This window comes from Cupressus sempervirens, chromosome 10 (assembly GCF_028749045.1).
Source record: "Cupressus sempervirens isolate cs-2001-9-10 chromosome 10, ASM2874904v1, whole genome shotgun sequence".
In the NCBI taxonomy this organism is placed as follows: Eukaryota; Viridiplantae; Streptophyta; class Pinopsida; order Cupressales; family Cupressaceae; genus Cupressus; species Cupressus sempervirens.
In genome coordinates this window covers 779,942,292-779,954,937 of record NC_143127.1, presented here as the reverse complement: position 1 = coordinate 779,954,937, position 12,646 = coordinate 779,942,292, and positions in this window count along the sequence as shown.

Sequence of the window (12,646 nt, the reverse complement as noted above, 5' to 3'; positions counted from 1 at the left end):
GAGGGAAAGAGTTAGTAATGTATTTTATAAAATGTGTAAAAGGTTAAAGATGACTGGACATTAATATCATAATTGTAAAGGCATATAAGAAGTTCACAAAATGCAAAGTGTTGTGTGGCATGAATGGAATGCACAATATGAAAATTATGATGTATAGGCAGAGGAATACAAACCATGACAAAGTTTTGTGAAGAACAACAAAGAGGATATCCTATATTGAAGATATTAGTGATAGTGTATAAAGGTTTTTGTATCTATCTTATGTATTGAAGAACTACATTGTATATTACATGTTTGGGAAGTGAGTTCATCTTGTATACATTTTGTATTTGTATATACCAACTCCTAACAAGTTTGAAGAAACTCCTAATAGGGTTGAGGCTTCTAACAAGGCCTAGACCTCTAACAAGGACCGACATACTATATGTATGCAATAGACTCCTAAGAGGGTCAATATCTTTTACAACATACTTTTTGATTATGGATCATTTTGTGGGTACTATCCCTACCAGGGTTTTACATTGGCCAAGGTGTCCCTAGTTAACAAATATGGTATTATGAGTTTCTCTATTGCATGGTTGTGTTTACTATTCAACATAATTAGTTTGTTTTCTTATGTAGTTTATAAAGTAATAAAAGATATCAAATTTTGGGTTAAAGTTAGTAACGTAAGATCCCTATGGGTATGGAACAGTTATAGAAGAACCTAGAAGAAGCTCTTGAGTAGATTGACATTTTGACTCAAGAAAGAGATGCTTTGAAGGATAGATATGAAGATGCAAAAGTCTACATTGGAAAAGTAAAAGATAACATTGATCATCTTAAATCCAACAAGGAATCTATAGATTGAATCTAGGATAATGGTGAAAATTCGTGATTGAATAAAGAAAATGATATCATAAAGAATGAACTAAATACCACTAATCTAAAATTAAGAATGAAGAAAGATGATAGAAAATTGAGTTAGATTTGAAATCTTAGAATGCATATCTAAGATTAGATATTGCAAAAGTCACATCTAAGATTAAATCTACTAAGTTACAATATGCAAAACTTGAGAAATATAATATCATTGTGAAAGGAGAGTTAATTCAGACCAATCAAAAAATTAATGAGTTATACTCTAGCAGTGAGAAGCTTGATGAACTCATATGTATATAGAGACCTTCTTATGATAAAACTAGTCTTTCCTATCTCATTGAAATGTTAGTTAAGAAAAACAAAGATAGAAAAGAACCAAATACTAAAATTCACAAGCTTATGCAAGATAGATAAGATCTGAATAAGATTGATTCAAATCAGTTTTTTGATACACCTAAAGACATTGAACATGTCAAGTAACATGAACTAATTGATGAACTTAAGCAATCTAAGAAAACTGAATCACCTAAAGGAGTGAGGTATGAGTTCAAAAGTAGATTTTATGTATGTAATGAAGTTGGTCATATGAAGAGGGACTGCACAAGTAAGCCATTTAATCATGTTACTTATTTTTATTGTTATAATTTTTATGACTTTGGTCATAGAGCAGTTAATTGTAGGAAACCTAAATTTGATAATAGTAGCAATAGTAGAATGTCTGGAGGTACTAACTCTGTAGGTGAAAAAAGGAGATCTAGTGAAGGAACTAATGGAGAAAGGAACAACATTGTATGTTATAAGTGTAACAAATTTGGATAGTTAGCTAGCAATTGCAGAGCATCTATTGAACAACTTGAACCTAGATTTGGAAGTAGTGGATCCATATGTCAGTTATGCAATAACATTGGTCATATCCATGGAAAGATTTTGGAGAATGAATTTGGGGAACAATATGATGAATCTAAATTTCAAAAGGAACATGAACAAAAATGTCAAAAGGAATGATAGAAACATTAGTAGTTAGAAAGATGAAGTAAATGAATATACAAAAGAATTCAAGAAGATATTTATGAAAGCCAAAGATCCATCCAGTTCACATATAGTGTTGGAAGAAATGTCAAATGAAGCACTTGAAGATGAATTGAAGTAAAAGATTGTATTTGATACATCCTACTTGAATTAAGTACATTTCTATTAAAGATCGAGCATCAAAAAGGTAGAGACTGTGATAATAGAGATTGAATTAGAATATGCACAATTAGTACAACCTAGAAGATGATGTGTTGAAGTCATGGTTAAGTGTGCAATGTATTTGAAGACCGTATACAACTATATGAATTAAAAAAGGTTACCCCTAGGGACATATTCAAATTGATTGATGGGTCAAAAGGGGTCATAGGTTAACCTATGACCTCTTTCGACACATTTATTGACAACATATGTCCCTAGGGGTCCTAAGACCCCTAGGGACATATAATCATTGATCGTATTGGTAAAAAGGGGTCATAGGTTAACCTATGACCCTTTTTGACACATTTGATGACAACATATGTCCCTAGGGGTCTTAAGAACCCTTGGGACATATTCTAATTAATTGCATGGACATTTGTTGACAACATATGTCCCTAGAGGTCATAGGAATCCTAGGGACATATTCTAATTGATCATATGGGTTGAACACATTTGTTGACAAAATATGTCCTTAGGGGTCCTATGACCCCTAGGGATATATTCTAATTGATTATGTGGGTCAAAAAACGGTCGTAGATTAACTTATAACCCTGATTGACATATTTGTTAACAACATATATTCCTAGGGGTACTATGACCCCTAGGGACATATTCTAATTAATCGTATGGGTTGAAAGGGGTCGTAGGTTAACCTATGACCCCTTTCAACACATCTGATGATAACATATGTCCCTAGGGGTCCTAGCACCCCTACATATTCTAATTGATCATATAGGTCAAAAGGAGTTGTATATTGACCTATGACCCCTTTTGACACATTAGATGAAAACATATGGGGTCCTTGGAACCCTACAAACATATTCTAATTGATCATGTGGGTAGAAAGGGGCCATAGGTTAACCTAGGACCCCTTTCAACATATTTGTTGACAACATTTGATTGTATGGGTTGAAAGGGGTTGTATATTTACTTATGACCACTTTTGACACATTTGATGACAACATATGTCCCTAGGGCATATTCTAATAGACTGTATTGGTTGAAAGGGATCATAGGTTAACCTATGACCCCTTTTGAGGTGACAAAAAATCTTGCTCTCAAACCCTAAGCTCTCTAGGATCTTCTTAGGTCTTTTATTTGACCAAATAGGGTTTTTATCATACTTTATGCCCTTGAGGATTCTATCAAAGAGATCCTACTTCTTCAACTGGTGCACATCAACTGGTTAGTACAAACTTTCTCATAACTTCATAAATAACAAATATAATTGGAATGCTGATTCAATCTCCCATGTGATAAAATGGATACCTAGGCATGCCTTAGGTCACTCATCAACATACCAAATGCAAAACAAGTACATACTCCTATTCAAGTTGCAATCCATAGGTCAATTTGTACCCAGATGCTTGGAAAAAGGCTACAAGAATGACTCCTCCAAATGCACCAAAACTGAGATATTTTTAAAAATTCTTTAATAATGATTAAAAAAATCACCTTCTGGATACCTTTTTTAGATTGGTTAAATATTTTGGATTTGTTAAACCCTCAACTTTTTTGTAAAGTACAAGCACAAATTTAGGCTTATTTTGAGGGTTTCAAGGGTTTTGGTGTTGTTTTGGTTAAGAACCTCCTTAAAGTCCTTACTAAGACTCCTTTCACTTGGGTTTATCTCTCACCATCTCCTCTCTCACCAAATTCCTAGATATATTTTTCTGTACTCTCAATCCACTCCAAATGCTCTTTTTAAGAGTTGTGATCCATAACCAAATATGGTTTGCTTGCCTAGGGAATCACAGTAAACATGCTTTCTATGGTTCCCATGGGATCTCCTTCTCTATACATAATGTTCAAGGAGTCTAGTTACAAATCCCAAGAGGTCATACCATGCATACAATGGGAAGTGGCCCTAAGACTCCATTTTCCACATACTGCTCTATTCAAAACAATGAACTGTTGATTAACAAAACAATTTACTTAACCACACAAAGCTTGCTAAAAAGAAAAAAACAACAACTAAGTACATAATCTTAGAAAAAGGTACTCTAACTATTCCAACACAAAGATTTTTAGAGTCAATCCACTTCCATGCTATGAACACCAAAACCAATACTATCATTTACTTGTTCTTTTCACAGTCTATACAATGCATTAACTTACTTCTCCAACCTATTGGAAAGGTTGAGTTTGGCCTTACATAGGCTTGGCATAACAAAAATAAACAACCTTGAGTGGTTGAAGAGCTCCCATGAAGAAGTTTCTCATTTTGCATAAAAGTTGGAAAAGTTGTCAATGATAACTTTGGAAGAAATGTGCAATTTTTGCAATTTTGCAAATTGTCTACTCAAACTTGCTCCACTTTCTATCAAAATTTTCAAAAGGCCTAAGATTGATCTGAAACACCTAATAATGATCCTTAAACACTTTCTTTTCCTATTTATCCCTCAAAACCCAAAAATTCCCTATGGAGCCAAATGAATAGTTTTGAGCAATTAGTAGTAATATTCCAATATGGGGCTCTTCTAACCTATTTAACATCATCTTAGGAAAAATTTGATCCTCTTATTAATCTTGTGATGTGGCTAGGATCACTTCTAGCCAAAATGAACAAAGAAGTTCTAGGTCTAACCTTAGCCTAGCTAGGTGCTCTTGCACCATACTCCCCCATAAAAAAAACTAAGTCCCACCTAATGGAAACATGTCTTGGGGTATTGCAACCTTCTTGAAATCTATCTCAGTAAACCAAGTATCATTTGAAATTGTCTTGCCCTTCCATTGGATGAGATGCTCCATATACACCTTGTGCCTTGTAGATTTCTTCACCATTGAGTTTAACACTTTCTCTACTTCCAACTTGTTGATTTGAGGTGCCACAATAGGTTCAATGTCCTGTTGAAGACTTAGACTGATCTAAGGTATTGTGCCCTTGAAATGTACAAAGTTTTGTGCATAAAAAATAGGGGATATGCCTAGTTTTGATGGTAAATCTGCCTTGTAGGCATTTCTCCATACTTAACCAAAATGTTGCAAGGCCCTACCCTTTTCATCTATAGCTTGGTAGGAATACCTTTTTGAAGCCTTTATTTATTAAAATGAGCCATTACTTTGACCATATTCCTTAGTTAGGCACCTTAGAAGGTTACCTATGGTATTCAATTAGTCACTTCATTTTAACCATCAATTTGGGGATGGTATGCTGAACCAAATGACATGTTTGTACCAAACTTCTTCCATAAAGTTTTCCAAAAATGGCTCATAAATTTAACATCCCTATTTGAAACAATGCTTAATGGGAGTCGACGAATCCATAAAACCCCCTTGAAAAATAGATGGGCGATATGACTTGCATCATTAGTTTTCTTATAGGGAATAAAATGCCACATTTTGTTGAATCTATCAACAACAACACAGATGCTTTCGTATCCTTACTTATTTTTTGGCAAACCTACAATAAAATCCATACTTAGACAATCCCATGACCTATTTGAAATTGGTAAAGGCTAATATAGACTTTCATTTCTTATTCCTCTTTTTTCTTTCATGCATACCATGCATTGCTCCACATACTTGGTTACATCCCTTGCTAAGTTTGGCCAATAATAGAACCTTTACACAAACTCTATAATTTTTTTAATGCCAAAATGTCCACTTAGGCTACCATTATGCTTCTCCTATGTTAGGTTCTCTCTCATGGAACCCCTTGACACACACAACTAGTTACCCTTGAATAGAAACCCATTTTGCAAAGTACATTATGCAAATTTTCTACGAAAATGATTCTAACAATCATTATATACCTTGTAGGCTTCAAAAAAGTGCTCATATTCTTTGTAAATATTATGAAAACTCTCTATTCCAATGCTTTGGAGCTGAATCTCTTGGACTACCATAATCCTCCTACTTAGTGCATCTACCACCTTTGTTCAACTATTCCTTGTTATGCTTGATTGTGAAGGAAAAATCTTGCAAGTATTCCATTCGCTTCAAGTGTCTATTGCTCAACTTCTCTTGAGTGTTGATGTAGCTAAGAGCTTGATTATCTGTAGGTTAAAAGCACAAACCTGTGTCACCTTTTATAAAGGAGAAGTGATATTAGAATTTAAAGTCTTCAACTTTAATGAAATAAAAGTGGCATTTATACTTAGAAGTTGAAGATGATGTAAACTAATGAAATGTGTAAAATTGGATGAAGTTTATGTCTATAATTTTTTTTAAAAAAATTGAGTGAAAATTTTATTTCTTTTTGAATTTTTAAAGTGTATTTTTTAATTTTTTAAAAATACTTAAAATATAGAGTTTTTTTCCCGTCAAACAAATATATGAAAATGTTCATATTTTGTTTTGGTTTTGGAATATGTTATAGTTAACATGTATACCTAGTGCAGTGAAAAAGAAAAATTGAAATTTGGCTAATATTTTTGAAGTTATAACTGGTTAAAGTCATAGTTATCAAAAATTGACAATTTTTTCTCTCGTCAAACTTTTTCCATCAAATCTACATATTTTTAAAAACAAATTACATATTCTTGATGAAGACTGTCTCCTCTAGTGCAGCATAAAAAAAAAATTAAAAAAAAATTAAACATGATTTACTATTTTTTTCTTATTTTTCAATAGACATCTTCTTGAATATTAAGATACCTACTTGTAATATTTTCAAATTATAACATATTATTCATAATCAAAATTAAAAAAAATTATATGATCATAATCGTGACTTCGAGAACTACAAAATTATATTTTTAGTTTTTAAAAAACTTCAATTTAGTAGGTCAAATTGGCCTTCAAAGTGAGATGTTTACAGAAGTTCTAATTTTTGTTTGTTTGGCTGCCACATAGGATGCCACATAGACTATTTCGGCCGAAATAGTTCTGGCTAGAATAGTTCTAGCCAAAACCCCTGTTGGCAGATTAAACCGCTAGTGGTTAATGTCACTGTTTGATATAAAATAAATTTTTCTTTTCTTTTAAAAAAAATTAAATATAGAGGACACCGAAAAATGGAAGAGGATTTTCAAAAGACAATTAATTTTGAAGCAATTTTCAACAACTATTTTGGGGATTTAATCAGTATTGCAAAGGATCAAATATTTTGAAGGTTATTTTTTTCTCGTCCACTTATTTTTATTTTTATGTATTATATATTGAACCATTAGCTAATATTTAGTGAAATCTAAATTTATTTATTTTTGTTTCTATAGATTGATATATTCAATGGGTAGTAAAAGGAAAAGATCAAGGAAATATGATAGAAAAAGAGATTCATGAAGAAAATGAAAGTAATGAAGAGGAAGAAATTGGTAGTTCTACTGATAGAGACAAATTAGAAAGCATAAAAAATTTGATGGATTTGGATGAAGAACTACTTTTTAACCAAATTCCATCTAAAGATATGATAGATGATACACTATTAGAAAGCATTGTCAGAACATGTGGGATGAATATTTCAATGATAAATTACATTTGGATAGGCATAATTATTTTTCAAGTTATTTAGGAGAAAAGATATGAGACCTATTTTAGAGTTGTTGGGTGTTGATAACAGGAAAAGTCATGTTCATAATATTAATAAAAAAATAGTTGAAAACTTGCAAAATACTCATAAAAAAATTGACAACGCAACTCGAGGAGGTGATTTGAGTAATGCACATAGAGCATTGATGACTACTATATCTAGTAGAAAATTGACACATAGAAAATAGGTATGTGCAATTTTTGATGTACTACATATATCTAGAAGAACTGTCAAGAGATACATCAAGAGGAGAAATATGCTAGATGATAACATTGAGAATAACTGGGTGAATATTTGTAGAGTTTCTTGAAAAGACAATATTTCTGAAGAAGAAAAAAGACAAGTTATTGAATTTTGGACCACACATTCTCGTGTTTCTTCTAATAGGTGTGATACTATACAAATTAAAGATCAAGAAATAGGGGCCAAAATTGAACATCCAAAACATTTTATAGATATAACTCAAAGCAAATTATTTGAAGCATTCAAACAAGAATTTTCAAATGTCAAAATATGTCAGAGAATGTTTGTGAGTTTACGTCCTTCCTTTGTACGCATAAATAAGATGCATGAAACTTGTTGTTGTAGAAATCATGTTGAATTTGATCTACACTTGCAATTATTTAAAAAAGTTATGGCAGTAATTGATCCTAATTTGGTCATCCCTAGCAATACAATAGAATTTGTGATGTCCATATTATGTGATAAATTAGAAGATTCAGATGAATTCAAAGTGCAATGAATCAAAAATCAGTGTGAAGATTGTGGAGATTTACATAAATTTTTTGAAATTATGCATGTTGAGAATATTAATGAATCCACACCAGGTTCATGGATGATATATGAATATGAGACATACCAAAATAATAGAGGAGATGAATCCAAAAAAATTGTATTGAAGGAGAGTGAATTTCATTATGATGAGTTCATGACCAAGTTCCATCCATTGATATATCCACATATCCTACATTTTCATGGTGCACGATGGCAAGCTAAACAGTTTCATGATTCCAAAAAAAATTTTCCACTTGGTTGTATACTTTTAGTTGTAGATTTTTCTAAGAATTATACATTTGCACCTCATACAGAGCTCCAAGGCCAATATTATCATTCTAAACAAGTTGCAATATTTGTGCAAGTGACCTATAGACATGCACAATTTGAGGTGGATCAGATAGAAACATTGGATGAAAATGAACACATCATCATCAAAGAGTTTCAATTATATATTAGTGATGATAGAGTTCATGATAGGAGTTATGTGGCTCATTGTTTTGCAATGTTCTTTGAAGATCTCAAAAATCATGGAATAAATGTTTCAGAGCACTGGATTTGGTCTGATGGATGTGCAGGTTAGCATACATGAAATAGTTACACATTTATTTAACTTTATTTTAACTTATATTTATTTGGACATGTCTATTTCTATTTGATATATGTACACGGATAATTTTAGATACTTATCATGTTTCATGTTCACAAGACAATTCAAATCTGCAAAAGCATTTAATTGGTTAGCAATGAAACATGCTAGAACCAATGTTAGGTTTTTATGGAATTTCTTTGAAAGTTAACACGAAAAAGGGGAGCATGATGGAGTAGGAGCATGTATAAAATGTGCACTTCAACAACATGAACTTGCAAGTAAATATATGCACTTTTTAAATGTGCATGTTTAATACTCTAGTAGCATATATTTTAAATTTTATATATACATGCATATTGTATGTACATACAGGGAATAGGATAGAGAGCACAAATCAAATTGTTGAATGGTGCAAAGTTCATTTTTCTACTCGAGATACTGAATAAAATAAGCATTACTTTTGGGAGGTGAAAGGTGAACTAAGTTATATTTATTTTTAATGTATTTTTCAAATCAAGTTGAGTTTTTAATTAAATATTTATTTTAAAATAGGACAATTATTTTTTGTATTTGTAATAGATATAGATTGATCTAATCCTTACAATTTTCAAACGATTCCTGGTATTAGAAGTTTACATCAAGTGATGACTACAGGAAACCATAAACCTCCAATAATTAAAGTAAGAGAGAAAACATGTTTTTGTGATGACTGCATTAAGGACAATCTAGTGAGTGCATGTGAAAATATTGGGAATGGATATGTTTCACATTGGGATTTGAAGGAGATAGTTAGAAAGCCTCCTTTTGAAGATGTTGACATTGACATTGACATTCATGATCCTATATATTCAGCTGATTATGAGCGCATTTCTGATTTAGTTATGGCAGGTTTGTGCACACACACACACACACACACACACACACACACATATAAATTAATATACATGTATATTTGTTTGAAAATTAATTTATATTTATCTATATTTTTATATACATGCAGGAGATATTTTGCAGTTCAAGCCTTACCAGATAATGCGGAAAATGTGGACTATTACCTTTTAAGATGCATAAAAGAAAAACACAAGTTGCTAGAAGGAACTATATATCTTTATCAATAGTCATATCCAATTGGATCAGTTGTTATTGAAGGAACATATTATCAACAAACAAGGGTAATTGATATTGGTATTGAATTTATTGAATACAAGCCTGGAGAAAAGGTTTTACACTATAGTAACCATGTTATAGCAACCAAATTACAATTTGAAACAATAAAAAGAAAAGGACGTCGTGGAAATCAAAAGTAGAAATTGCCTATTGAATAACATGAAAAACTTCTAGAGATAATAAAAAGTAGAGAGGATCCTAACAATACATTGTTTGTGGAGCTCTAGTTTACCTATGTACTTATTGTGGAGCTCTAGTTGAGCTATGCCTATATAGCTCTTATACTTTCATATTTAATATTGATAGGATATTTGTTTTATAAATTTTTGTACATTGGATCATTTATCTTGGATATGCAAAATTAGACATGCATTTTTATTTTTATTTAAATTCAACATGGATATCTCATTTAAGACCAGGGCTCTTAGGATCTCCCCTTAAGACAATCTATTAGGACCTCCTCTTAAGACCACCTATTAGAACATATCCCCTTAGTACCACCTTTTACCTGACCTCTCCTTAAGACAACCCCTTTAGTATTTGTATGTATTTATATGTACATTGTTTATGTTTTCTTACATATGATTGTTAATGTTGTTATGTATTTATGTACATATAATCTTTAAATGTTCTTATATGATACATTCTTTATGTTTGTATATAATCGTTATTTTCTTGCATGTATTAACTTTTACTAGTTAAATATTGTAACATGCATTCTTTAGGTCATACTCTTTATATGTTCTTACATGTATATGTTATATGAACTATGTTACATATTACATACATTATATTTTATTAATTAAATGTTGTTAATTATAGTTAATTAAGAATGTATGTCATTAAATATAGTTAATTAAGACATGTCATTAAATAGAGTTAAATAAGACATTAAATATAGTTAATTAAGAAATGTCATTAAATAGAGTTAATTATTAAGACATTAAATATAATTAGATTAAATATAGTTAATTATACAGTTAATTAAGACATGTCATTAAATATAGTTAATTATACTTAGATTAAATATATAGAACATAATTATACTTATATTAAGACATGTCATTAAGTATAGTTAATTAAACTTAAATTAAGGCATTAAAAATAGTAACATGTATGTATAAACATGAATATTGAAAACATATACATATGTATATTAACTTTTATTAATTAAATGTTGTAGTTCATGCATTCTTTCTAGGTGATCATAGTCTTTATATGTTCTTATGTGCATGTATATGTTATATTCTTATGTACATGGACCATTAAAATTATATAGTTAATTACATTATATTAAGGCATTAAGATGAATAACATATAGAAACATGTGCATAACACATACATAAGTTACATAAAAGATTAAGACATCAAAAGATCAATAAGATAGACATGTACATTAAAAGATCAATAACATGCATGTGCATATATCTGGAGAATATAATGTACCCCTATCAAATGTATAAAAATAGATCATGTATCAAATGTCTAGAAATAGCATATATAAAACATCAAAATATCCATATAAAATGGTATCTAGAAATAATATATAAAACATCATTTAGTGTCCATGATATAAACACATATCTGGAAATAACATATAAAACATCAAAGTGTCCATATAAACCATGTATCTGAAAATAACATATAAGACATCAAAGTGTCTGGATATAAAATCTATGCGTATGGAAATAACATATAAAACATCAAAGTCTCAATATTAATATGTATCTACACATAACATGTGTGTAATAAAATAAAAGGCCACATATAATCTAATCAGCTACATCCCCCCTCCTGATCCTGGGCCTTGTCCCCAAAAAGGTCTATCAGTTGCATCTGAACCCTGTGTCAAATGATAACTTGAACCATTTAATTAGGTTTAAAAACAAATTATATCAAGATCTACATGCATATATATATATATATATATATATATATATATATAGTAACATACCTGGGACTCACGACGTATAGGATCTGTCAGTGTCTGTAGATCAGCAAAATGTAACATACTATCACTCAAACCCTATAACACATACACAAACACACACATATACATAAATTTAAACATATAGACATATTATTTACTATAATAAAAATAAATCTAAATATATAGAGATATTTACCATAGCATTATGTAATGCTCTATCGATTTGACTAATATCTGAATCATGTAATGAAAAAATAGTATCAACGTCCAAGTCAATAGTGCAGCCCTGATCTAAAAGCATGGAATTAAATAGAGCAAGCTATCTAGCACTAAGATCCTAAGTAGGGGGGGTGTTGTAGGGTCCTGAGTAGCTGGGGATGGTACTATAGCCTGGGCCTGTGTAGCAGTAGGAGTAGTAGAAGGTGCAAGAATGTCCTCCTGCCTTTGTGAATCCTCTAGGACTATTGTACATGACAAAATATGACTAATCTGAGAGCTCATGTCACAAAGTGGAATCCTTGAGAGTGTAGATAATGCTCGATATGCATCTAAAAGATCAAATGCTAAATATGATGCCAAATGATGCAATGAATCCACCTCTAAGACTGCAAAAATGTCT